This window comes from Bactrocera neohumeralis, chromosome 2 (assembly GCF_024586455.1).
Source record: "Bactrocera neohumeralis isolate Rockhampton chromosome 2, APGP_CSIRO_Bneo_wtdbg2-racon-allhic-juicebox.fasta_v2, whole genome shotgun sequence".
NCBI lineage: Eukaryota > Metazoa > Arthropoda > Insecta > Diptera > Tephritidae > Bactrocera > Bactrocera neohumeralis.
In genome coordinates this window covers 56,492,787-56,519,963 of record NC_065919.1, presented here as the reverse complement: position 1 = coordinate 56,519,963, position 27,177 = coordinate 56,492,787, and the positions used below count along the sequence as shown (strand labels likewise).

General features: G+C 34.0%; 1 long non-coding RNA gene across 1 annotated transcript; it reads left to right on the top strand.

Annotated features, from left to right (window-relative positions):
- Positions 1-19,142: 19,142 nt before the first annotated feature.
- On the top strand, positions 19,143-26,024 carry LOC126752148 (uncharacterized). The gene is made up of 3 exons (XR_007665964.1): positions 19,143-21,447; positions 21,722-21,984; positions 25,698-26,024. It is a non-coding gene; the product is annotated as an uncharacterized LOC126752148 (long non-coding RNA).
- Positions 26,025-27,177: the final 1,153 nt, after the last annotated feature.

The following is a 27,177-nucleotide window of genomic DNA, read 5'->3' as shown; positions in this document are numbered from 1 at the left end:
AACTAGCCGACGAATTTGCGCGCTATCTTCGTATGCACTCGTATCTTGTATCTTAGTTCTCGATTGCACTTCTCAATTTTTGTTTAGGTAATCAATCTTCTTGCGATATTCCACCGTGATTGTTGTTGGTGTTTCTTTAGCTTTCTTGTCGTATCTATACAAATGATCTCATTAATTTGACTGTATGAAAAGCGACGGGAGACGGGAGAGTTGAAGGAATTGATTTACACTTTTTAGTGTTGCTTTAAAATACAATTTTGCATTATACAACAGACGCCTGGCAACAACGTATTCCACATTCCACTGTGGGTGCATATTGAAAAATCTCATGGCGCTTGGGTATATACATAAATAATTCGGTAAATACCTGTGCGCGAAATACCTTATCGATTGCCATTAAATTCGTGTAATCCGTAGGAAGTGAAGTGAATTTATAGCCGAGAGTATATAAAATGCACTTATTAATTTGGAGTTTATTTTAAGCTGTTGAGATCAGATTTGTGGCTATTATAAAAATGAAATCACTGGTTGGTTATTTTTATGCGATTTATTGGACCGTTATTATCGAAGAGTTTATATATATACACGAACAATGTTGAGGTGTATATCTGCTATTGTAAAAAGTTGTCTTTATTTCATCAAACAAATGAAATAGCGACGAATCGAACGTGCAACTGGTATAAATAAGATAGAACTCGCTGAGCGACGAATCGAACATACAACTGGTATAAAAAAATAAAACTGGTATAAATAAAATAGAACTGATAGAATAAAATGGAAAGTAGTAAGCTCTACTCTATTGAATTACCTTTCTTGATCAAAGGTCAGATGCTCAAACACAATGAGCAGAACGAGCAGATAAAAGATGAACCGAAGGTACATATAACCGTTATAAAACAATTATAATATCTGTACAAATAAACTAATAAGCCCCTGATCGTCGAGACATAAATATGTCTAGCATAATTTAGATCTATGTTTATCGGAAGTCAACATGGCACCTACAATTATACTGAAAGGAGTGAGAAATGTATTTAATTTTTTGGCATTGAAAATAGCAAAAGGATCACAAATTCACTAATCCAAAAACGATTGCCACGAGAAGACTCTCCGCAAGTCAGTGAGTAATTTGTGGAGTTACGCGGCTCAAAGTGAAGAAGAAAAGCAAATTGCTATGAAAAATGATGGAGAAAAGTAGTTCAGCTGACGACTTAAAAATCTAAGAGCCTTGCTTTGTCCTCGATGGCAGAGTAGCGATACTAGCCTTAAGCTTGTTGAGTGTGAGCTCGAGATTGGTTATGAATTATCTGGCCAAAGATCAAAAGCTTCAAGCTATTACATGATAGCACCAATACAGGTTACTGGCCACAGCGGAATCACAAGAAATCGTAAATCTAATGAAAATGCAAGGAAAAGGAAATATATACCAATAGCATTTCTTCTTGCGGTTTACTACTGCATGACTGATTTTCGTGAGAGCTTAACGCCGACACCAGCTGCAAGTACTTAAACAATTGAGGATTAATACTGGTCCTTTGTTAAGTGTAAGCTCTCTAGTGAGCTTCTTGATTTCAACAAATTTCGCTTTTCCATTACTAGGGCACGAGTGGAATGTAAAGAAAGATGCATTATCTAATCGGCGTCAAATTAAAAATCTGACAGGGAGAAGTCATCTCAACACTCTTTTCTTGACTCTCCCGTCCTTTGAAATCCATGCTTGAAATCTGCTCAACACTCTTTTCTTGACTCTCCCGTCTTTTGAAACCTATACTGAGGCACTTTGGATCTCACGCCTTCAAGAATTTTTGTGGATTATAATGAATCGAAGTAATAAGTCTAAACAGATTTTTGATGCATTCAAGATGATAAATGAGATCAAATTTCAAGAGTTTTCTGGCTCAAACTACTTTTCTCAAAAAATGCAAACAAATATACTACAAAACGAAAAGGCTGTATTATTTCATCACATATTATTTCGTAGTATCAGCAGTAAAAAACAATTTTGAATCGGTTATTGAGGTCTATTTTTTGCATTTACACGAAGTGTCGTGTAGAAAAAATTGTATTTGTACAAAATAAAAATAAAAAAACCTTATTTGAATTTTTCACATAAATTTTGAGGTTATGTGAAAAAAATAATATATATAATAATATTATATAAGTTATAGGTATTTTCATTCTCTACAACATGGCCATTTAATTTTCCTCTATAGGACTCGTGGCATTGCCGAAAAATGAGATAAACCGTTTATAATCCTTAAATAATCTCCTCACCTTTCTTTTCCCGACTTCAGATTGTCTATAAATTTTTTTTCTTTAATGTTTGTTATTTTATATTTCCTCTCGGATGGTTTTCATCGTCCTATGATTTTTTTGTGTTTTTAAAAATTAAAATTGTTTTTCGAATAAAAATTGGTAACACTTTAAGCATTTTGCATTAATAATTATACCAGACTAGATAATTTTTTAAAACACAAAAAAATCATAGTACGATGAAAACCATCCGAGAGGAAATATAAAACAACAAACATTACAGAAATTGTTTTAAAAGTTCTAAGAACCACTTCTTAGAACAATCGTTCTAATGTAAGGCAACGACCCCTCTCATATGCAGCAATTGTGATGAAAAGATCGCAATCGATCCACATCCCTTATAACCTTATGATACTATGACATCCGTCGCTATGCTTGACTTTTTACCACCTACATATTATATACTATAATGTTTGAATGAAGGACTTTCAAATCGGCAAGTTGCAAATTTAGCTGAAGTTTCTTTTGGGTCAGTGAAAATATTGTAAATTGGCATGAAATATGAGTATCAAAACATCGATCAGGTCTACGATCCGTTTAAAATAACCACAATGGACGAACTATCAACCGTCTGTTGACCTCGGAAGCAGTAAAATCAGGTGCTGAGGTACCAAAAGAACTAAAGAGGACTTACGGCAAACAAGTTTCTCGCATGACTGTACACCGCGAATTGAAAAAACAAGGGTTTAAAGCCAGGCGCAAAATTAAAAAACCAGTACTTACTAAACGTCATCAAGAATTACGTTTAAAATTTGCTAAAGCGCACCAAAACTGGACTCCAGAATAGTGGGCGGATGTGTTTTGGAACGACGAAAACAAGGTTAATCTTCACGGGTCTGACGGAATACATTACGTTTGAGAGAAGTCATCAAAGACTATTACCAGCAGCGATGTCATCCCAACACTCCACTTTGGAAGCGGAAAAGTGCTATTTTGGCGTGATGTTTGCAAAAGTGGTGTTGTGGACCTAGTTTTAATCGAGCGGAATATGGACGCGAATATCTATGTATAAATCTATTAAATCAAAGGTATTTTTCTTTGTTGGAGACTTTCCCCAGCCGCGGTCAACATTTAAATGAAATTATCTTCAAAAAGTAAATGTCAAACGTTTCAAATAAGGAACTGATGAGATTTTGCAAATTGGGTCTGAACAGTAGCAAAATCGTTCTGATGTTAGACAACGATGCCTAGCACAAAGGTAAGAAGAATATGAAGTCTATTAGAAGTCAACGAATTGAAACTTTGGGACTCTCAAAGTCCCGATATTAATCCTATCGAGAACCTGTGGTTTGTCTTAAAAAAAGGTTAGACAATTATTTTAATTCAATTTTAATTCTTTAAATAAATTTCATACAAGTAAAGAAATTTTCTTCTCACTGCTTTTGGACCACACGCTACTATGACAAGCGTCACAAGCATGAAGCGCAACCCACAAATGATGGACTTTTGTCGAATTAATTTATACTTGCATGCAAAATGTGATTATATAGCTAGTTATATACACACACGCATACATATACATTTGTATAGAATATCGAGATTATATATCACAACAAGTTTAGATAGAGGATACTAGATTGTTTGGCTAAAATTACCAGATGCTTGCACAATTCGACGATGATGTATCGCCAAGGGAGCAAGCATTTAATTACACTAGTATATGTATATTTGTAACTAAGTATATATACAAGTATATACAGTTGTGCATAAGTGTGAAATTAGTTCTGAAGGTGTGTGCTATGTTCGGTTAAGTAAATGAGTAAATCAGCTTATACTCATAAGCGCATCACCAGTTACGAGCACGGACCCACGACACTACTTAGATACATACATATTTACATATCGTCAACTAAAATGCAAAATAACGTAACATCACTTTTCATACGTTTGCAGGCAAAGAAAAACCGATCTAATAGAAACCACACATATTGAAACCAAATTTCAGTTTAATGGTTATATTATTGGTTATCATACACTGATACAAAATTTTAGATTTGGTTATAAAATGGTTATATTATTGGTTATCATATTGGTTATCATATACTCATATTGAAACAAAATTTGAGTTTTGGTTATAAAATGGTTATATATTGGTTATATCTGGCAGCGGAAGCTAACAACTTTACTATGCACATACATATATAATATGATGTGGTGCATCGTAAGCAAAAAAAAAAAATCAATTTCGATTTTTTGATGATACGTTGTTTTGCATTTTAGAAGACTTGTGTGTAACTGGCATGCAAATATGTGCATTTGCTAATATTTCTTACAAGTATGGCATATTAATTAAAAATTTAACTATATTTGTCTATAAATGTACATATGTACATATAAGCATGTTTTTAATAAATGACTTATTATATGGTTATATGCATTAACAAAGGCAGTAATCTTCATTTCTGGGCACACGGCTCCAGTAACTACAAATGTATGTATTGCTGTGTATTAAATGTACTTTTGAAATCAAACTAAAACTTGAATATATAAATATTTCGTATACATACATTTTTAAATACATATATATAATGTATTTCGTTACACACACATCTGCAGCACAAATACAATCTCCTCTATATATACTTACTTTCGTGTAGAACAAAGCACTCATTTGGCATTAGAATTGACGTAAAAACACTTCGAACTCACACAGACGCACAAGCACCCACTCCCTCTTATATACACAAAGGTATAGGTTAACAAATGGCGGCTTTTGTTTGAAGTGCGTCATAAACACATAGTTATACCGATTTTATGTGCTCGCATTATGACAGCAAAACAATTGTTTCCGTTCAACTTCAGTGCATAATTTCATTTGAAAGTCTTTACAAAAAAAATGCATCTTAGAATTGTACGTTATACAGGGTCCGCAGTCTCGACGTTGCCGTTTTCGTTTTGTGACATCGTATAGCTACAAGGTTAGGTGAGGTTAGATGGCAAAGGGCCATAAATTTTCCACAGAATCTTTCCTCCGAAAATTCGTAACGACGCGTCGTATATCTTATACAGCTCATCGTTCCAGAGAATGCGATATTCGCCGTGACCAACGCGCAAAGGACCATAAATCTTCCACAGAATCTTTCCTCCGAAAATTCGTAACGTCGACTCATCAGTTGTTGTCATAACCCATACCACTGCATCATATAGCAGGCCGGGAATTATGAGTGACTTATAGAGTTTGGTCTATGTTCAACGAGTGAAGAAGGGACTTTACTTCTCAATTGCCTAGTCAGTCCGAAGTAGCAGCTGTTGGCAAGAGTTATTCTGCGATGGATTTCGCGGCTGACATTGTTGTTGTTATTAATGCTGGTTCCAAGATAGTCGAAATTATCTATGACTTCGAAGTTATGACTGTTAACACTGATGTTGGATATCTAACGACAACGTTCCTTGAACTGTTCACAAATCTGCTTGGGTGCTTTATTTCTACTTCCGCTCTTTCTCTTGGACGGCATATTCGGAAAGAAGGTGTCGAGATGATACTATCTCATCTTCTACCAAGCAGCTGATGTATCTGGCAACCGGTAAAACAAATTCATGCCTAAACTGGAGTTGATGGATAGTTCTCGATCAGCATTCTACTAACAGCTTTATAAATCACCGCTGCAAAGAAAAGATCTTTTCAGATATGCATGATATGTTCGTTGCCATTATATTGATTTGGAGCCACTTGTGTTATTTGGGAACTTGCGAACTATTTTTTGAGTAATTCCACCGACTGCCGATTGTTTCGTTCTCGGAACTCGTTAGTTGACTTGAATTTGAAATGACCAAAGGCGTATTTGTGGTCAGTGATCTAACATCATTTTGCAATTTCTATGTTCTCGATTAGCTTTCTTAGAGAGATACCAGCTAAATGTGAAACTATAAATATCCAACATATCTTAAAATGTGAACAACAAACAACTGTTTCTCTCTTACTTCTTGAGCATTCTTATCGCAGTTGCTTCCGAAAAAATACCTAAAATTAAGTTAAAATATAACGGGTGATCCGGGTAAAGGTACTTCCTTCAATAACTTTGTTTTTGACGATCGCGTGAGTCGTGTTGTTCCTGTCCTGTTATTCATGTTAAGTATTGTTTGGTATTTCATCATGGTAAGACTAACATCTGAACAACCTTTACAAATCGTTCAACTTTATTACGAAAATTCACGTTCTGTGAAGAAAGTGTTTCGCTCGGTTCGCTCAACTTATGGTCAACATAGTCGGCCCACCGAGCGTACTATTCGCAACCTCATGACCCATCTTGAGACCCAGCATTCATTCTTGGATAATATTCGATCATGTCCAGCATGCCGTGAAAAAAATATAGCAGAGAGTGTACACGAAGACCATGGAGAGTTGATTCGGCACCGTTCACATCGACAGACGAATTGATTTATTAAGAGAGAGAGAGTTTTGGGTCGGTCGGTTGTCCACCAATATCGAGTTATATCACACCGTTAGACTGTAAAACTTGTAAAATCGAAAATCTATGCCACAACTCCTGTTTTATTCAGGACTTAAAGCAAAATGTCAAGTGTGTCATTAGCTAGTTACTAGTCGAAATGCTCGAACGAGTCAGAGAAAATTGGACTCAACGTATGGACCATCTGAAACGTAGCCGGGGTTAACATTTGAAAGAGAGAATTGTGGTTTTCAATGAGACAATACTTTTTCCGAAGTTGGTCTTTTTCACAGATATTACTCGTACTTGATTTATACTCAGTCTATTAAGCAAGCTAAAGAGCCATTGTTAATGACCCTTTGGCGCTTGAATCGGAGGACGTTGATATGAACGGCATCAATTAATTGTACGAAACTTTTGGTGAAGGCACTTTATCGCGTTGTGGGCATGTGGCACGGCCTCTAAGTTCGTGCCATTTAACACCGCTGATCTATTTTTTTGGGTAATGTGAAAGTTTGATCGAGATTCGAGATCGACTGCTTCAAAAAATGGGTGGCCAACCTTTACATTTATAATAAATCTAAATTCTTGGTCAGAACATTAATTAATACTCGTTTTATTTCTACTTGGAAACCACATGTCTAAACTTTACTCTTTACTAAGAAATTTTTGTTCACCAGTGTTTAGAAAGTTACCTTCTCTCACATTAGAATACCGAGTTCTTTGAACAGGTTTCATTTTAAACCAGCTTTACGTCGCAAAGCGCCTTAACGGCAATCGCATGTAAAGAATATTCGACAATGTAATCATTTCGGCAGCAAATAGCGCCTCTAACTTAAGATTTCAAAATACACGTCTACTTTGACTGCGAAAATGGTTTCCTGTGCTTCATCTCAAATACAGAGAGTCTTGCTTCTTGTCTTTCGTTTCTATAAAAATGTGTACAAATGTATGTTAAGTACATACATACATACATACATACCAAATATACTCGTATAAAATCGTGTGCATTCAAATGTTTAGGGTTTGACTTCGCGACTTAGTGGAAGCGGTGGCGGAAATCCGGGGGGTCACATGCGCAATTTGCAAGACAAAGCACAAAATAAATAATGCGAAAACGTTTAAAATCGAAATAAAAACTGCAGTTTCATTGCTGTTTTAGGTATTTCGTTGAAAATTGTCGTCAGAAAGCGTTCAAACAAACAAAAGATCTTATTATTCCTCATAATCCATTTAATTACTTAATCTCCGGTATGTGTTTATGTTTTTGTTATTGTTTAGCCAAGCAAGCTTATGAAATTAAATAATTATGACGTTGTTGCCATTTGCATATTCGTTGGGTAATAAAAAACAGTATACTGAAATTGAAAAATTCCAAAAATTTCTTGTTGTGAGGGGAATACTGTGTATTAGGGTGGGTCATAAAACCGAATGTTTATGTTTTTTGAATAAATCCTTTTTCTAATAAGTACTTTTTTTGAAGAATGAAGAAATGTTTTGAGAAAAGTTCTTTTGAAATATGCATGGACAAACATTAGGGTAGGCAAAAATAAAACGATTTTTTTTCGCTTCGTACTCTGAAAAATTGTTTAATAGACACCTCTAAGAATGGCTGTTGAAGTATAAGCTATTAATTATAACGGAAAGGTCCGCCGCCTAACGGTTTTCTATTTTTTCTTCTTATTACCAGATAGAAAAATTGTAACTCACTTCCAACATGAAAGAATATTTTGTTTTGAGGATTTTGTAGGAAATTGAAAGCGCTTCAAAAAAGATTTATAACGGCGTTTTCGTAAGCCTAACCGTTTAAAAGATATTAACAGTTAAAATGTGAAAATTTAAAATCATAAACTTGTAGAAAATTTTCCGCTCCACAAAAATGCTCCAAATAATTTTTCGAATAAGTTAAACGTTTACGAGATACTCATCGTCAAAAGTCAACTAAAAAAAGTACTAAAAAAATTTATTAAAAAAAACATAAAAAAATATTTTCTACAAATAAAAAAATAAAAAATGTCATTTTGGTAGAGTGGTAAATTTCCTACAAAAATCACAAAACGAAATATTTTTCCCAGTAGTTGAAAGCGAGATTTCAATTTTTCTATCCGATAGTAAGAAAAAAATAGAAGACCGCTAGGTGGATTACCTTCCTATTACAATTAAGAGCTCATACTTGGAGCGACTTCCTTAAAGGTGCCTACTTATCAAGCATTTTTTCAGAGTACGAAGCGAAAAAACATTCGGTTTTTATTAGAGGTCCCTATCAGCCATTTTTTTTTTTTACCCACCCTAATATTTGTGCATACCATACATATTTCCGAAGAACTTTTCACAAAACATTTCTTCATTCTTTAGAGCCGCAATGTCTGAGAACACAAGCTACATGCATAAATATGTTTATGGTGGGTCCCGCTTGTCTATTCGCATTTGTTTAAAATTATTTATATAAATATTTATTTAATTATCGCTTCGTCAAAATGTCATCTTTGTCACTTTTCGCTACATTTTTCGCAGATATCATTAATGTTATGTGCTATACGTAAATATACATACATATGTACATATATATAATGTATGTATAACAAAATGTTATATTTTTGTTTATGCTTTTTGATTCATTATTTCACACTTGAGCCTCGCGTCGTCGTGTTTTTTGGTATTTCGTCACTACAGACGCCTCGCTCTCTTCTTTCAATCTCTCTAATTTTGTTTTTATTTTTTGCTGTATTTTAAAAAAATAATTTGGGAACGAATTTTATGTTAATACTACATTTGTATGTATACAATTCATTGCGGTTGGTTCCGCAGGTAATTAATCATTTCACGAACTCAAGCAAAAAACCTGTGAGCAAAAAGTAGTAAGACTTTTCAATTTAGAAGAAAAATTAAGAAAAATTAAATTTCCTAAATTATTTTTGTTTTTGTCAGTGCTATGTATAAATTTGTAATATATTTTATGTGGGTAAAAATATCAATTTTTTCACTTTATATTCAGAAAAAGTGGTTGGTAGACAGCAATAGAAAATAGCGTACAAAATATTAGTACTAAGGTCCTATGCTTTGCAGCTTTCCATATTTTCCTTATTTTTGGAAAGAAATATTCATATACTAGTATCTATTATATAAAATTATAAAATATTGAATTCTAAAATTAATTTATAATTTTTTCATTAACCTACCGGTACAAAAGCTTTATCTACGTTTTTTTTTTTGACGTGGATTTTTAGGGGTCAAGAATCTTTAGCTGGAAAAAACTCCATTTTGGAATCGAATGACAAAACTTTATTCAGAAATTGAACACTTGTCTGTAGATATACATACATATGTATCTTCTGTGAAATTATTGTGAGAAATCGCCTAAGTCGAGTTTCGTAACACACTACCAAAATAAATTCGTCGCGTAACCCCCCAATATTCTAATGTCGTTTGCAATTAGGTTTTTGAGATTTCGTCTCTGAGCAAAATATTTATTTTTACCTTTTAAAATTTGTGGGATTAAATGAAAACTCTGCAATATCTTAGCTCATTATGCATTTTTACTTGTATTTCTCAACTAAACTTTTTATGATTGCCAAAATTGTTTGGGTACTGTTTCTGCTCCTTCGACCAGAGGAAAAATCACTCAACATAATTAGGAACATAGTCTATTTATTTCAGTTCTGTTTACTTTTAGTTCTTAATTTTAAACCCAATCAAATAAATTCTCTGAATATATTATATAGCTGACCTTTAACTACTCGAGCGGTTTTTCATTGTTGGGGACATAGAAAAATTAGCGAATATTCTTTATAAGTGGTCTCGAAACTTTTTGAAGTTATGTTGAATCATTACAGTGATTTTCAAAATTTTTGCAAAAATATGGTTCACACATCCAGTGAAATCCATTTAGAAAATTTTTCGAGCAATTGTAAAAATGATTAGAAGAAAATTGGTGTTTGATCTTCTTTGTTCAAGAATCAAAGCCAGGGAAATACTTTAAGTGGGTATTCTGGTTTAGAAATTTAAAAAAATAAAAAAAATTTAGTTTATATTTCCAAAGTTTAACTTTTCAAGAATATGTGTACAAGAGGATTTTTCAAAATTCAAATTATTTTCGGAGATATAGGCATTTTTCTGACCCGGCATCCAAACTGGTTCTGCCGGAACTAATCGAACAAAAGACTTTACGCGAAACTTTAAACGCATTTTTCTCTAAATTGACTTTTTCGGAACGATACTCACGATTTCTCAGGTTCTACTGGACCGATTTACTTGAAATTTTTATAGAGTCTTTTTTATAGGCGTGTCTATGGTTGGAACTAGCCCCATCCCCAAATTTTTATTTTTATTATTTTTAAAAAATTCGAAAGTCAGAAAAAGTGATCCAAAAAAATCGCCATTTTGTGAAAAAAATTGTTTCCCACTTTTCCGTAGTTCCGGCCGTAGCGACATTATTCTAGATTAACAATCTTTGTTTTTTTTTTTGGTTTCAGATAACTAGGAGGGTTGAAATCATGGGTATGGTCACGTGGAAATTTTTAGAGACCCCCACTTCGTCAGCTCATAATTTTTGAAATTGTTTATTTTTTTAGTTTTTTCTGTACTCTTCTAAAATTAACAAATAACTAATAAAAAATGGATAGTAAAAACATTAATTGCCTTTTTTTACGACACTTTAAAAATTACCTGAAATTCATGCTTCTAGACCAGAATACCCCCTTAAGGTGTAAAACCAATCATATAGAGTAAAGTCAGCCGAATGTTCGAAAATCCTGATATTATTATAGTTATAAAGGGGCTAAGCCGAGTTTTTGCTCAAATTTATCTATTTTAGGCACAAAGTTACACTGTTATGAATAAAACAAGCAGTAGAAAGTCACCCAGAAGTCCAAAGATCTGTATATTAGGTATATGGGAGCTCAGGGAAGTATTGGTCCAATTCAACCAACTTTTGACATCTGACATATCATTATAAGAGAAGAATTATCCTTTAATTTCAGTTATATAAATCACACATTGACCGACATTTTCGATCAACATTTTCAGTCAACTATAGGTACCGGTGTCTAATTGTTCGGTACCTAGGGGCTTGAACAGTTTTTATTGGATTTAAACAATTTTTGGTCATATGGTGGCACACACTAAAGACATTAGACAAGTTTAATCCCGTGATATTAGTTGGTTCTTGATTTTTTTACTGAAAACTGAACGAATTAAGTGAAATTTAAAATTGCGCTATATGGGAAGTAGGCGTGGTTGTTGTCCGATTTCGCCCATTTTCACAATATGACATAGGAATATAAAAGGAATGCTACATACTAAATTCGAAATCGGTCAGTCGGGGCCTGAGATATGGAATTGCACCAAAAAGTGGGCGGTGCCACGCCCATCGTTCAATTTTCACAAGGGCTTTCCTAAAACTATCTAATACCATCTTGGTGTAAAAATTTAATGTCTCTAGCGTATTTAGTTATTGATTTATCGCACTTTTAGTAGTTTTTAACAGTATACCCCGATTTCATCCATTTTTACACTGTCAGTAGAAGTTCTTATAAGATTTGTACTCAGTAAATTTGTTCGATGTAGCTTAAGTGGTTTAGGAGACACGTACATTAAATCTGTTAGAGGACGGGGTCACGCTCATTAAAAAAAGTACGGATTTCAACTTCTCTCGTCATCTTGATCATTTATATACTTATATATTTGTATATACAAACCTATAACTATCTCGTTTAGTTGCAGGTGATAAGTACAACCGTTAGGTGAACAAAACTATAATACTCTGTAGCAACTGGTTGCAAGAGTATACTTATTAGTCCAGTCATTTAAGCTTAAATTAGGTAAGAATCTCGGAATTCGATATACCCATTTATATGTCTGTAAATACTTGTATATTGACACCCTAAAGTTGTCTCAAAACCTACATATGGTAGGGTATACTACTATATAGTAGGTGAACTTACTATAATGACTGGACTATATAGATATTCAGATGGTTCAGTTTGTTTGAAAAGGTCATGGGAAAATCAGGTATTCGATATTTTAAAAACTTCGCGTATATACAGACGGACGGACAGACAGACGGTTCCGCCGAAACCATATATATACATATATATATACATATATACATATATATATATATATATATACATATATATGTATATATATATGTATATGTATATATATATACTTTGCAGAATCTCTGATGTTTCTTTATTGGTATTATAAACTGTTTCAAGTTTTTAAGCTTCTAAGTGAATAACAAGAGTCTTGCATGGTTTTTGCATAAAATAATTTAAAGTGTTTGTGAAATGTTCTATTTTTAACCAGTTTTGTACTATTTTAGCATTCAATAAGGTCTTGTTTGAAATCTATATTTATAATAACAGGTTCAAAGCGTAATATTTTTGGTTTAGTTTGTCAAAACGGGAAAATATATACATACATATATACTTATATAGTTTGTCAAAACTGCATAAATAATATTTCGAATGTGCATTTGTTGCGACTGCTGGCGTCAAACGATATGATTTATTTGAAACAAATTAAAATTTTGGGTTTTTGTGTTATGCAGCGAGTATTTTAGTCAATTTTAATCGCAATAAATTTTACTATTATTTATTTTACTATATATTTTATTGCATAATTATTTAAATATACTATATATAGATCGTAGCACAATTATATACCATGCATATACTTATGTATGTAGATTATTCGTGATTACCATCATTAGTTATTATGTAATATGCATAGCTAATTTACTTTTTCCCTTCATTCTAAATTATATTTTATTAAAATATTGAAATTAAAGCGAAACAAGTATTTGCATATATTATATATGATATTTGTTCGACATTGTTTGGCCATTAACACTCATTTACCGTTATCTGAGCTTTGACTCGTTGATTACATGCCGTCACTTTTTCCACCTTTATCTATTTACTGTGACATCTGGTTAGATTTTGGACATGGCTGTTAACAACAGTGGGAAATATTGCACATTTCACAAAAACTAAATAAAACGAAAAACAAATTGATAACAATAATAATACTTTACCACAAAACTGAAATAAAAATTTGTGAATAATGTGCTAAGGGGTTTGCTTACGATTTGATTTCAAAAATCTTTCAACACATACAACTACTTTTGTCATTGACTTTTGATGGAAAATGTGGGTCAATGTGTGATATACTTATATTCTATAACTAAAATATGTGAAAATATATGTGAAATTGAGGTACAATCCTTCTCTTATATTGGTATGTCTGTATGTCAAAAATGTATTGAATCGGACCAATAGCCCCCATATATCTAATAAAACGGGTTTTCAAACTTCCGTTTGGCTTTGTACCGTATATGTCGGCCAATATGTGAGTCATCCCAAAGAAAATAAGAAAGCGTGTTTTACTCATAACAGTATATCTTTGTGCCTAAAATAGATAAATTTGAGTGACGACTACATATAACGAATATCAAGATTTTCGAACATCTGGCTAACTTTAATGTACTATATATGATTGGTTTTACACCTTAAAGTATTTCCCTGCCTTTGATTCTTGCAAGTTGTAAAAGTATAAAATGTTTGGTTGTAATCGACCTTAGCCCTTCCTTACTTATTTCTTATAAATTAATGCAAAATATTTCAAAAATATTGTGTCAAAACTTTGAGAAGGTTGGAACGAAATTGACGAAGTTACGCGTACTTTTACATCCATCTCATGAACGTTTAACATCAGATTTCAGAACTTTGAAGAGTTTTCAAGTCGGAATTTTCCAAGTCGGAACCCACTTAACTTCAAACTAACACACCGATAGTTTTGAAATCTTGAGAATTTTTTCTATACATAATTTAGCACTAAAGCTGGGTAGTTTTTTGTTTTTAATTTGTAATTTTCATTATACATTAATATTTTGAATTGTATTTTCGAAAAAAGTGCGTTTTTTCCTTCAAACTGTTCCCAAAAAGTTAAAAATTCAATTTTCGAAAACTCCACAGCTTTTCTAGGCAATGTGAATACCTAAATTTTTTTGTGATTTCAGATGATCCAGTGTTAGTTATTATTTCTTCAACTTTTTACCAAGACGCTCCAGAATTAATGCTGCCATTGCGTTTATTTTAATATTTCGCCATGAAAATTTAACAGCTTATTCTTTAAAAGTCAAATTATTATGTACTTTTTTTGTTTTAGAAATTAATGTCAACTGCTTCATAAAAAAAATCATAAACATGGCTCTTCTTTTACACGCATTAACTTTACTTCAACGTTAAAGAAACGTTTATAATATATTATTTCTGTGGTATATCTATGTACATATGTATATATGTAGACTTATTGAAGGCATTTTAATGCCAGAATCTATATATTTTGTCAAAAGAAATCCCAAACTAGTTTAAATAGATAAGCGAAATATAAAAAATATTTTGAAAAAACAAACTAAAAAAGTTGATACTAGTATTTAGAAGATATGATTGTTGAAACTTCATGTAATTAGTTTGAATCGCGTTATTTAAATATTGGCTTGATCCCCCAACAAAATATAATATATAAAGTTTTAAATTTCGAAATCGACCAAAATATATGGAAAATTTTAAACTAAAGTATATTTTTTGAAGTTAGAAAAGAAGCTTGAAGACTCCGAATTACTCCGAAATTAATAAAATTTTAACGGATTTTCCAAATCGACCAAAATATATGGATCATTTGAAACTAACTATATTTTTGGAAACTAGAAAAGAATCTCGACGACTCCGAATTACTCCGAAATCAATAAAATTTTAACGGAATTTCCAAATCGACCAAAATATATGAATCATTTGAAACTAGCTGTATTTTTGGAAGCTGAAAAGAAACATGACAACTCCGAATTACTCCGAATTGAATATATTTTCATTACAACTCAAACAAAACCAAAAATTTACACAAGCAAAAACACATTTGAACATGTAAGCTTAATAATTTGTCAAACAATAGATTTTTAATAAATAAATATGTAAAAAATTGCAAAAACTGAAAAAACTTTGAATTATGATTGAATTATAAAAACGAATTAACAGAATATTGACGAAGCTTTCAATAAAAAGAAACAATCATCAATTCATAGTAGAACAAAACTCACCGGAAACGAAAGCTAAAATAACAAACATTAAGGGAAAAAGTATTTATGAGCGATCTGAGGTCGGGAAAAGGAAGAAGAGAGGCGGGGCTGAATTTTGGAATGGTTTATTTATTTTGATTTCCGGCGAAACTACGAGTGCTATAGAAAAAAATTGTAGGCAATAAAAAGATCTACAACTTTTGCATAAATATTTCTTTCACATAACCACAAAATTGAGGTGAAAAATTCACATACACAATTTTTTTGATTTTTTGTTTTTATGCTGTACAAAAAAACAGTTATTTCACCCGTAAATTAGTTTGCCCTTAATGTTTGTTATTTTATCTTTCGTTTCCGATGACTTTTAAACTACTAAGAGTTTCTTTAATTTTTTCAAAAACATGTTTACCTAATTTAACAAAAATAATACTTAAAATAATTTTTAATTATGGTTGAGATCATAAAAGGCAGTAATAAAAGATATTTTTGTTATGGAAAAAGAAAAAACAGATAATTTCAAAAATTTTAAAGATGAGCTTGAAGAACCTAAAGTACAAGTTTGGGTTTAAAAAAATTGGAAATTGAAATTTCAAAATTTCTAGCATAAAAACAATTAGCAAAAAATCATTTTATGATTGGTTCCAGTTTGTAATGTTTCGCACTAGGCGCTGTCAGTCTAGAAATTCCATAATAGTGTTAAATACATACATACATACATACATACATATGTACATACAGAATTACATTACATTGCTGACCAGTGCTGTTTTGGTTAGTTTTTTTTTCTAAGTGTAAACTAATATTTAACCACACTAGTTTGCTCACTACAAGATGTGTAGACTTAAAGCAAATAAAAAGAAATCCGAATTCATCTCTTAAAAGAAGCATAAGCCATAATCGCTTTCTAACCTACAATTCGCCTGAACGTCAACAGTTTGGCAGTGATTGCCACGTATGGAGTGTGGAAAAGAATGGAAATACCTTAACTAAATAGTTTGAAAATTATTGCTGCGCATTTGTAATATTCATAAATGTATAATTTGGCATATTTCGCAGGTAAGTACTTCTTTCGAAGTTTTTGCCACTGCTGTTTTTGTTTTTTTGGGAGGGAATTTCATCAACAACAATACATACCAAATGCAAGTACTGGGTATGTAGAAAGCGAAAAATTTTGCTGCGGCGCAATAAAATCTACTCACACTGCTTGGATTTTCGTGTTGCCACTAATGTCGTTGTTGTTGCTGCTGCTGACGCGCATCGCACCACAAAAGCTTTGCGTCCGTCGTGGTGGAGCTCACCGCCAAGGGTTGTGCGCTAGGCAAGGCATAGCTGTCCACTATGTTTCATTAGATTTGTTTGCTGCTTAGTAATTTTTGTATGTTTGTAAATTAATAATTTTTGGTTTGTTAAAGCTGCATATTTGCACTGCCACAACAACAAATGTTAGTATGATTTACAAATTGTGATTTTTCGAATTTTTTCATTTAATGTTTTGGTTATTTTTATTGCTTCGAATGTCAGTATTTAATTTTTTTAGACTAAATTTAAATTGTTTTGCTTGCGAACGGCATAGTTAATTAACACACAGGCTGAAACACACAATTTTTCAAAAATTTTCCAAAGCGTGTTGCTTATTTGCCCGAGCGTTCCTTACACGTACTCGCTACTTTTCAAACATTTCGCGTGATTTCTCTGCAACTTTCGCAGAATAAATGCGCAGTACTTGAAAAGGTCACACACAGTTCCGCAAAAACAATAACTTTTCCAACAGGAAAACTGTTTCATTCCACATTTTGTAACTGTTTATTTGCGATATTGTTGTTTTTTCTTATTAATATTATTATTATTATTATTATTATTATTAAGCACTTTTTTAGGCAAAATTTATTGACATTTTCGGCGCTCCGGTTCGTCGTCGCAGCCGCGATGCGGTATGATCGCACAAAAGTTTCAGTTCTCAATGCCGCTGTCGTCGCTAGCAGACCGAATGGAAAGTTCAATTTTCTACCTTGTCGTTGCGTCGTCGTCGTCGGCATTAGTAGTGCCTTCGTTGTCTTCGTTGCCATCGTTCGTTTTGATAGCGGCGACGTAGCGGTCAACTGTGCAGTCGGCGTTCACTGTCGTCAATATACACATATAATGTGTATGTATATAAAAATATTCACTTATTGCTGCTGTTGTTGTTGTTGTTTCTGCTGCTGTTATACATATTTGACGCGCCTGTTGTTCCTGTTGGCGCTGTTGTTGTTATTGCTTTTGTTGTCGCGTTGCTGACTTGTGTTTGACTGGTTTGCTCGTTGGCAAATCGTAGTTTACCGCTGTTGCGTTGCGCACCTTTCAGTCGTGTTGTTGTTCTTGTTGCTGTTGCTCTTCCTACTGGCGAACGATTCGGGCGAAACTGGGAATAACGTCGTTGACGTCGCTCCTCGCGCACCTAATTGCTGCCAGCACACACCCATACATGCATGATTCTGTGTCTGTTGTTGCTGCTGCTTTTTATCGATGGTGTGTTACGGGCTTCCTGTGTGCCCCCTGCTCCCTGCTCAGTGCTGTACTTTTTTAATGGCATTTCATGTAATCTTGCTGCACACACTCACTTGTAAGCATGTGTGAGTAACGTGAGAATACACATTCACATGTACACACAGCCATACATACATACATATACATATGTACTTATTTTTATATCTGCCGCTGCTCTCAATGTTCTTAGTTACTCGCTTTTACAATTATTTCTTTTATTGCTCGCTTTGATAGTTTGTAATTTTCACTCTCATTCGCCTCGACAGCATTTTGCGAAATTATGATGAGCACGTTGCACATACTATGCACACATATGGACGAACACATGCAGATGTACATATGTAGGTTTTATAGCGTATTTCACTTTTATTTAAAAATATTTATTTAATTCTTTGAGTGGATCATGTAATTGAATGTTTGTATATCTTTCTGTATGCCTTTATATTTGTAATAATATATGTACATATGTCAGTATATATGTATATATGTATGTATATTCGAAAATACGTCCGTTTGGTAAGGTTTGAGGAGCTTGAATTCGCAGAGAGCGCAACTGAAGTCGTTTCTAAGTTCCACGTTATACATTTTGCCATGTTTTGAAGTGAGACACGAGTTATATTCACGTCACAGTGTTGTCATTTCGTACAGTAACAACAAAAGCATACAAACAGAAAATGTAAGGCAGGCCAAGTTCAAGTACATGCAAAGTGTATACACCGAACTTAAATAGTGATACATAATTTTATTTTTTTCGAAAGAAAATTTAAAAAAAAATTGAAAATTTAAGAAAATTTCAAACTATTTTAGTAAAACAAGAAAAAACGTTAACCGAAGCTCATTACCATTCAAAATTATAAAAAAAAATCCTGCTATATGTTATAGCAGTCCGATCTGAACTATGTCTCGGAGTTTGAATTATTGCTTTAGATAATGAGTCATGCCTAATTTCATGAATATATCTCGTTAAATGAAAAAAGTTGTTCATACAAGCATTTAATTCCGATCGTTCAGTTTGTATGGCAGCTATGTATATGTTATAGTGTCTAATATTGACGATTCCAGCAAGTCAGCAGCTACTTGGCGAGAAAAGAACACTAACAAGATTTCAGCTCGATATCTCAAAAACCGAAGAACAAGTTCATTATAAGTGACCTGGTCTACGAAAAGGGAGCTAACGTGCGAAAACTAGTTTTCTGGGAAACAGCTGTTAAAAATAAACAACTCGTTTCGTCAGTTTTTCGTTAAAATTGATTTTTTGACACCTAAGCCCACTTTCCGTAGACCAGGTCACATATAACGACTGGCAGGCATGACTAAATCGACTCAACTCGTCATTTGAATATGAATGAATATTGCAGTGGAAGGAATAAATGACAGCGGAAACCCCTCCAGAGTAAATGTTCGAAAGAGGACGTTTTCGCAGAGATCAGCATCTTATCTTTCGATAATCATCATCAAAAGTCGATCAGTTTTTGATGATTCTCAGTCAGCTTCCCCGGCTAATCATGTATGGCTAATCCGACCGCGAATTGAAAGCGCGTAAGATAGCTTTGACGGCAAGCATATCAAAAGAGCACTTGGATGTCATATCATGCATGCAATATTGGTCATGAGAAGCCTCAAAAATTTTGTACAACCTTGAGACTGAGTGAGTTTCAGCAACCGAAGCTACTTTGAATAAGCCAAAGACTGTTATATGATTCGGAAAGGTATTCACCACTCATTTCTGTGATGCTGTTAAGGTCTACTGTGACTATCTGGAAAGGTCATAGGGTTCTTATATGCCGAATTGATCGAATTCAGTTACGAACTGCTGCCTCATACACCGTGTTCTCTGGATTTGGCTACAGTGAGTTTCAGCAGTCGAAGACTGTTATATCGTCTATAAAGCGGGTTTTCTGTGATGCTGTTAAGGTCTACTTTGACTACCTGGAAAGGTCACAGGGTTCTCATATGCCGAATTGATCGAATTAAGCTACGAACTGCTACCCTATCAACCACGTTGTTCAGAGTTGACTTCAAGAGACTTTTTCTAGATTCCAAACTTGAAAAAAACACATGCCGTGAAGAAATTTGGGTCTGTATTGATAAAAAAAATTTTGTAATTTCATCTTTAAAATAATCGATATTTTTTATTGTCTTAAAACAGTCGAATATATCTCAATTAGTGGTTAAATAAATTCAGCCTCAAATCCGTATCTTTCACATAAATCTCTGTAGTTTAATTCAGCCGTGATACCTCATAAAATCGCTCATTTGCGTAGATCGTTTTGATTTTGAGAGTTTATTTAATATACGATTGTTGCTGGTTCGTCTCATCACTCACCAAGGGTTGGCGCACGAAGGCAGCTAATATTGAATTCAAAATATGAAGTGTATGATGAAAATATTTGAAGTGACGTATGTGAAAAATTAGGGATTATCGGAAACATTGTATTTAGTTTCGAACTAATTTGGGCTCCGAAAAAAAATTGCTTTGTAAAAAACAAACAAAATTCTTATTCAGTTTAACTCCATCTCTCCCAACCTTCAGCCTTGAGTTCGGTTCAGCAAACATTTTAATTTATCCCAGCTGTTTAGTAATGTGAGGTTATTATTCAACTAAAAAAAGCTAAAAAATTCAAATAAATTGTTGCACTGTACGCCTGTTGGTATACTTATTACCATTCATGGCGCAGACGAAGGAGCACGACTCTTCGTGTACTTAATTATTGAGGTTTGTGTGTATGTAAGTGCGCGCCTGTTGGCTCTCTATGCATCTCTAATGATTGGTAAGCTCTCTGCTATAAATTTTATATGCACACACTTTTGCCTGTAGATATGTATTTTTTTTACTTATGTATATATTTATCCATATTATATATACCGGCGCATGATTCCATGGTTACATACTCTCCCTATCTATAGCTGAGTATGTCTGTTTATGGATAAACTAATACAATTCTTATTTTTACTGATGAGTTGTTGTTTTCTTCTTTATTTCGCTTTCGCCTTTTATTTTACGGCGAGTTCTTTTGGCTCGATTTGCTCTCCTAACCTAGACTCAAAGCGTTCCCCACCGCACAACGCCCTTACACTTGAATTTTAAATTTAAAGAATCGTTTGGAAATCACATTGTCGGCTCTCCCACAAGATGTGAAAAAGGTAATTTCGTTAGATTTGTAAATTAAGAAGCATGAAATATATATAATTGCACAAAAAATAGAAAAAAAAAATGCAAATAATGTTTCAAACTTACATGAAGCTAAGTATAAAGCAGATACATATTACAAACAGTATATGATTGAATCCTATAACGATCTATTATTATATAAGCAAAAAAACAAATATAGTGGTAGGATTTACTGTCCATAACAATTATAATACACTAAAATATAGTACTTGCCAAATGATCACAATACTGTAAATTTTATTGCAGATAAGTCCTGAAAGAAGCAGATTAGTTCCGAAGTTATTGCTTGGATAAAGAATGGAGGATTTGGCGCTATTGTAAAGGGTATCCCAAAATTAACGGAAATGTGAAATTAGATAGTCCTTCGATCTTATGATATATTTTATTATTATGCAGGTTTTTTCAAAACAGTCCGAGTCCACGTGACAATCAGAGTTTAATAGTAAAAAATTTGATTCCGTCGAAGTCAGCTAGAGAAAAATCCCAGAAGAGATTCAAGTATAAAACAGGTAAGGAAGTATTTAGTTCGACTGAGACTGATTATTGTATACTTTCGCAATTTGCAAAGATCAGAGGCAAGAAAATACTTTCAGGTGTTACCAAATCTTTGTATTAAAAATGTTGCGAAAGACCTAGAAATGCAATATTCGACGAAATCTTGAATGAATTACAAACATATTTGATATCTTATTAACTTTTAACGGATGATCCAAGTATACGTAGGTACTTTTTTGTATAGCATTTTTTGACAGATCACGCAAGAGGCGTGTCAAGCCGTCATTATATTCCAAGATGATCCGATGTTTTCGAGCCAAATTTTGTTCAGCGATGAGGCCACTTTCTGGAACAATGGATAAGTTAACGAAAAAAATTGCCGCATTTGGAACGAAGAGCAGCCCGAAGAGATTTAAAAGCTGCCATTTCATCCAGAAAATACAACGGTTTGGTGTGCTTTGTGGGCCGGTGGAATCTTCGCTCCACATTTCTTCAAAATTGATGCCGGTGAGAACGTAAGCGTAAATAACGATCGTTATCGTGCCATGATAACCGACTATTTGATGCCTGAAAATGAAGCTCGTGATCTCGGCGACATTTGGCTTCAACAAGACCTAAACGGTTTAAAGTCAGATGAAAGTCGGAGGTCACAATAAAGGGTATATTGTGGGCAGAAAAAGGAAAAATATGCACTAACTTTAGACATTTCTCAGGTATACTCGAAAACATAAAATTTCTGAGATACCTTACAAAATAGGTTGTCAAAAAAGTCTTGCGGTATTTTCGCTAATTGGTGCTGAAAGCGCGTAGTTCTAGCTTTATTCGTCGCATCGGGTCATGCTATACCTTTTTGGAAAGCTCTTTTCACGCGCTAACACGTGTTTGATTGATTGTCGTTTCTTTTAAGTCTTTCGTGAGTTATAGCGTCGCAAACATGGAGCAAAACAAAGAGAAAATACGGCATATTTTTCAGTACTACTACGATAAAGGCAAAAATGCATCTCAAGCCGCCAATAAAATTTGTGCAGTTTATGGACCCGATACAGTTTCCATTTCCACCGCACAACGATGGTTTCAACGTTTTCGTTCTGGTGTAGAAGTGGTCGAAGATGCGTCACGCTCCGGAAGGCCGCTGAATTGGTCGAATTGGTCGAAAGAGACCGGCATGGTAGCAGCCGTAGCATCGGTCAAGAGCTGGGCATGAGTCATCAAAAATTCATTTCAATTTAAAAAAAAAAAAAAAAAATTCAATAAAAATACCGCAACCATTATTATCCGAGATATACGATATGAAGCCACCGGAAGTTTGAAAATTTCATATTGGGTACATGGGAGCTAAAGCTAGTGTTGAGCTTGAAAAGTTGTCTATAATCGAACTTGATAATCACATGTTTTGGTTCGTCTGTCTGTATATATGCGAACTACTCCCTCAATTTGTGAGATATGGATTTAATAGTGAACGTTAGAACTAGGCACGATGTAATCTGCCATAAAAAGAGACTTGATCCATAACTTCAAATATTTCTATAAAACTGTTATATGGAGCTCCGTCATCGTAGCTTAGATCGGTACAACACTTATTTACGTTCGTGTGACAGTTGATCTCCATATGTCAATTTGGTGTTTGTTTGCGACGCGAAAGGTTTGCCTCTCTATTTTTATTATGGAAAAAAATTGAATAAGGAATTTGCTTCGAATTTTGTGTTCTTAATGGAATAACGGCTGCGGAATCATTGAAAAAATTTAAATCTAATTTATCACGTACCCAAGTATTTGAGTGGCACTAAGCATTCAGTGAAGGTCATAAATTCATCGCCAACTTGCCTCATGCTAGTCGTCCATCCATTTTTGTTACGATAATATCGAAAAAGTTAAGGAAATAGTACTTGAAATCACTGTTTTGGCATCAAAGAGTTAGCAGGGGATCTCAACATCTTATGGAACGACTCTAAACAGTTTGGTTAAAATTTGGGTTTGAAGCATGTCAATGCCAGATTCTTACCAAAAAACTTAATTTTATTGCAAAAGCTACTTCGAGTTGAGGTAGGCAAAAAGTTTATAGACAACGTGGCTGAGGACCTTACTTTGAGAAAAAGCAGTATTATCGAGGACGTGATGTGGGTTTATGAATATGACATCTAAACCGAACCATAATATAATGAATGGCTCTACAAAAATGAGCAGAATCCGAAAAAAACCAAAAGTCGGTAAAGGCATCGAAGACCATCATAGCCGAAGCTTATAACAGATAAAGTGAAGCCTTAGAAAAGAAGAACTCCTGTGTTCGAACTTATAAATTAGCAAAACGCTTAATAGCCAGTACAAATTTGCACAGGCGTTTAATTTCCATTCCCGCCAGTTCGGTGGGATGTGTGAAGGTATGCGTTCCCAAGTGTTTTAGACGTGGTCTCCCAAACGCGGAACAGTCAAGAAGGAGTGTTGAGTTGTTGCCATCTCATCTTCTTCCATACAGCTTCTGCAAGGTTCCAACCATACTGCGTGGATGCCATTAGGGTAATGGCCTTTTTAAAGCCTCACAACTAAGGAGTGCTTAGCCTTACTGAGGACAAAGAGATTACTAGATCTCTTGCGATCGATTTTGGCCCAAAATGCTTTGCGGCAGCGCATGTACCGATGGTAGCCCAGCGCTGGCCAAGCTTCCGTAAAGTACAGCTATCTAGTAGTAGAACACAAGAGGATACGGAAGAATCGACCCACGTTACGATAGCGGTTATAGGGTGCCTTCCTTGCGAGCTCATTAGCTTTACAATTTCCTGCGATTTTGCTGTGGCTTGGCGCCTATATCAGTCTTATGACAAAGACACACGATGCTATTGCTAGCGAGGTTAGGCACTTGAGTTATGACAAGTGTAAGGAAAAATGGCTTAAAATCTGCTACGGGCATATTTTGCAGCAGATAATATCGGGTTTCATTAAAATAAGGTAAATGAAAATTATTTGGTTTGTTATTCTGTGTCAGTCCGAGTCAAATTTGTCCAGATAATAATATTTCTTCCTTATATGTATGTATATGAGTATCCAATATTTCGATTTTAATTTATTTAATTCTTATAGAGAATATAAAATATCCAGAGAGAATATAATATTCATAAAAAATCTAGAATTTAATTTAAGGAAAAGTACTAAAATCAATCAAAACAAGAAAAAACGTTAACTTCGGCGGCACCGAAGCTAATATACCCTTCACAAGTGCATTTCTTTTAGTAACTATGTGTCTAGTTTGTATGGAAGCTATATCCTATAGTCCGATAGTAGTATATATATCCGATCTGAACAATTTTTTCGGAGATTATGTTATTACCTTAAGCAGTAATCCATGTCAAATTTTGTGAAGATACCACGTCAAATGCGAAAGTTTTCCATACAAGCCCTTGATTCCAATCGTTCGGTTTGTATGGCAGCTATATGCTATAGTTAGCCGATCTGAAAAATTTCTTCGGAGATCACATTGTTGCTTTGGAAAATAAAATACCAAATTTGTGAAGATACATTAGTGGTTTTCCATACAAGAACTTGATTATCGACAGTATGTTCTAGTGGTCCGAAAGTTCGGACAAATTTGCAGCTGAGACGTTTACAAAATTTCAAAACGATATCTTAAAAACTCGTCCGTATATATACAGACAGACAGACGGACATGGCTAAATCGACTCAGCTCAACATACTGATCATTTATATATATATATATATATATATATATATATAGAGTCTCCGACGTTTCCTTCTGGGTGTTACAAACTTCGTGACAAACTTAATATACCCTGTTCAGGGTATAAGAAGCTCAGTCTAATGGGTATTCATGGCAGGTATCTGTATAAGTAAGTGTATATACATATATATTATTTTAGTGTACATACATATGAATTTATACAAATGTATAAATGTTTTGCTGAATAATATATTAACTATATAAATAAAATATTATTTATTATGTATGTATAAGTATTTATATATATTTCTTAGCGATTAGTTATTGTTTATTACAGCCATAATTTTGTGCGAGTATATACAAATGTGCATATGTATGTATGTAGTATATACTAATTACATATTACATATATATATATTGTGGTTTTCAAATATATACATACATACTTAGTTTATACCTGAATATACATACATACATATATGCTGGCTATTAGTTTATCTTTGTTGTTGCCTACATTCAATCTCATTGTTATTTGATCGTAATTATCTCTATTACGCTTCCATACAAACAAATATACACACATACATATACATATGTACAAACATATAGCATATAAATATGTAAATATTCCAGCGAACTTCTGTTTAACAATTGGATTTTTGCTTTTAACGTTAAATCTTTGACGTTTGACGTTTGACGTGTGTGCCCGTTTTATTCTTCCCTAATCGCTGTGTCTGTCTGTTTGTAGCTGTGGGTCCGCTTACCTTGCTAACACCCCCGCCGCCTCGCCGCTGCGCTCCACAAACGCTGGTTGATGTCATTTTCGCGTGCCATTTTTACTTGGGACTAACAAAGGAAGTGCCGCCATCTCATCACACACACACACACACACCAACATTTTGGTGTGTGAGCATGACTCGTATTAGTTACACGGTTTTGAAACTGATGTCATATTGCACTGTTAACTATTTTTATATAATTTTACTTTTGTTTAATATTTTAACTCTTTTTGCTTTCTCTTCAGCTCTAATAAAAATAAGTTTTTCCACTGTATGCGCATTTGGTTTGCATCGCATTTTTTAAATTAAATTTTGAATTTAGTGTTTTTTGCTTTTGTTGTTGTGTATTTTTTCCTGTCATGCCAAAAATTCGGCATTTCATGGATTTCTAAGCCGCCCAATTCGATTTTTGCTCAATTTGCCACGAATTTACGCAACTGTACCACTGTGTCATGGGGTCCGGCGCGTCGTACGGTCGTCCGGTCGGTGGCAGCGACGGCTGCAACCATCCGATTTGCTGCGAAACGCAGTTCAGTTGGCCGATCGCTCGTCGTTTGGTCGTTTGGCCGCCTGGTTGGTTGGCTGACGTCTGCTGACTGCTGAGCCGCTGGCTGGTGGACTCCTCACGAGCTCGTGCTGCATGTGTGTATGTATAAAGTACTGTTGGGCACATTTACTCAATGCAGACATTGCAATTTGTATTGTTGTTATTTGCGATAATGTATGTGTATATGTTGTTGCTGTTGTTGTGCAGCGCA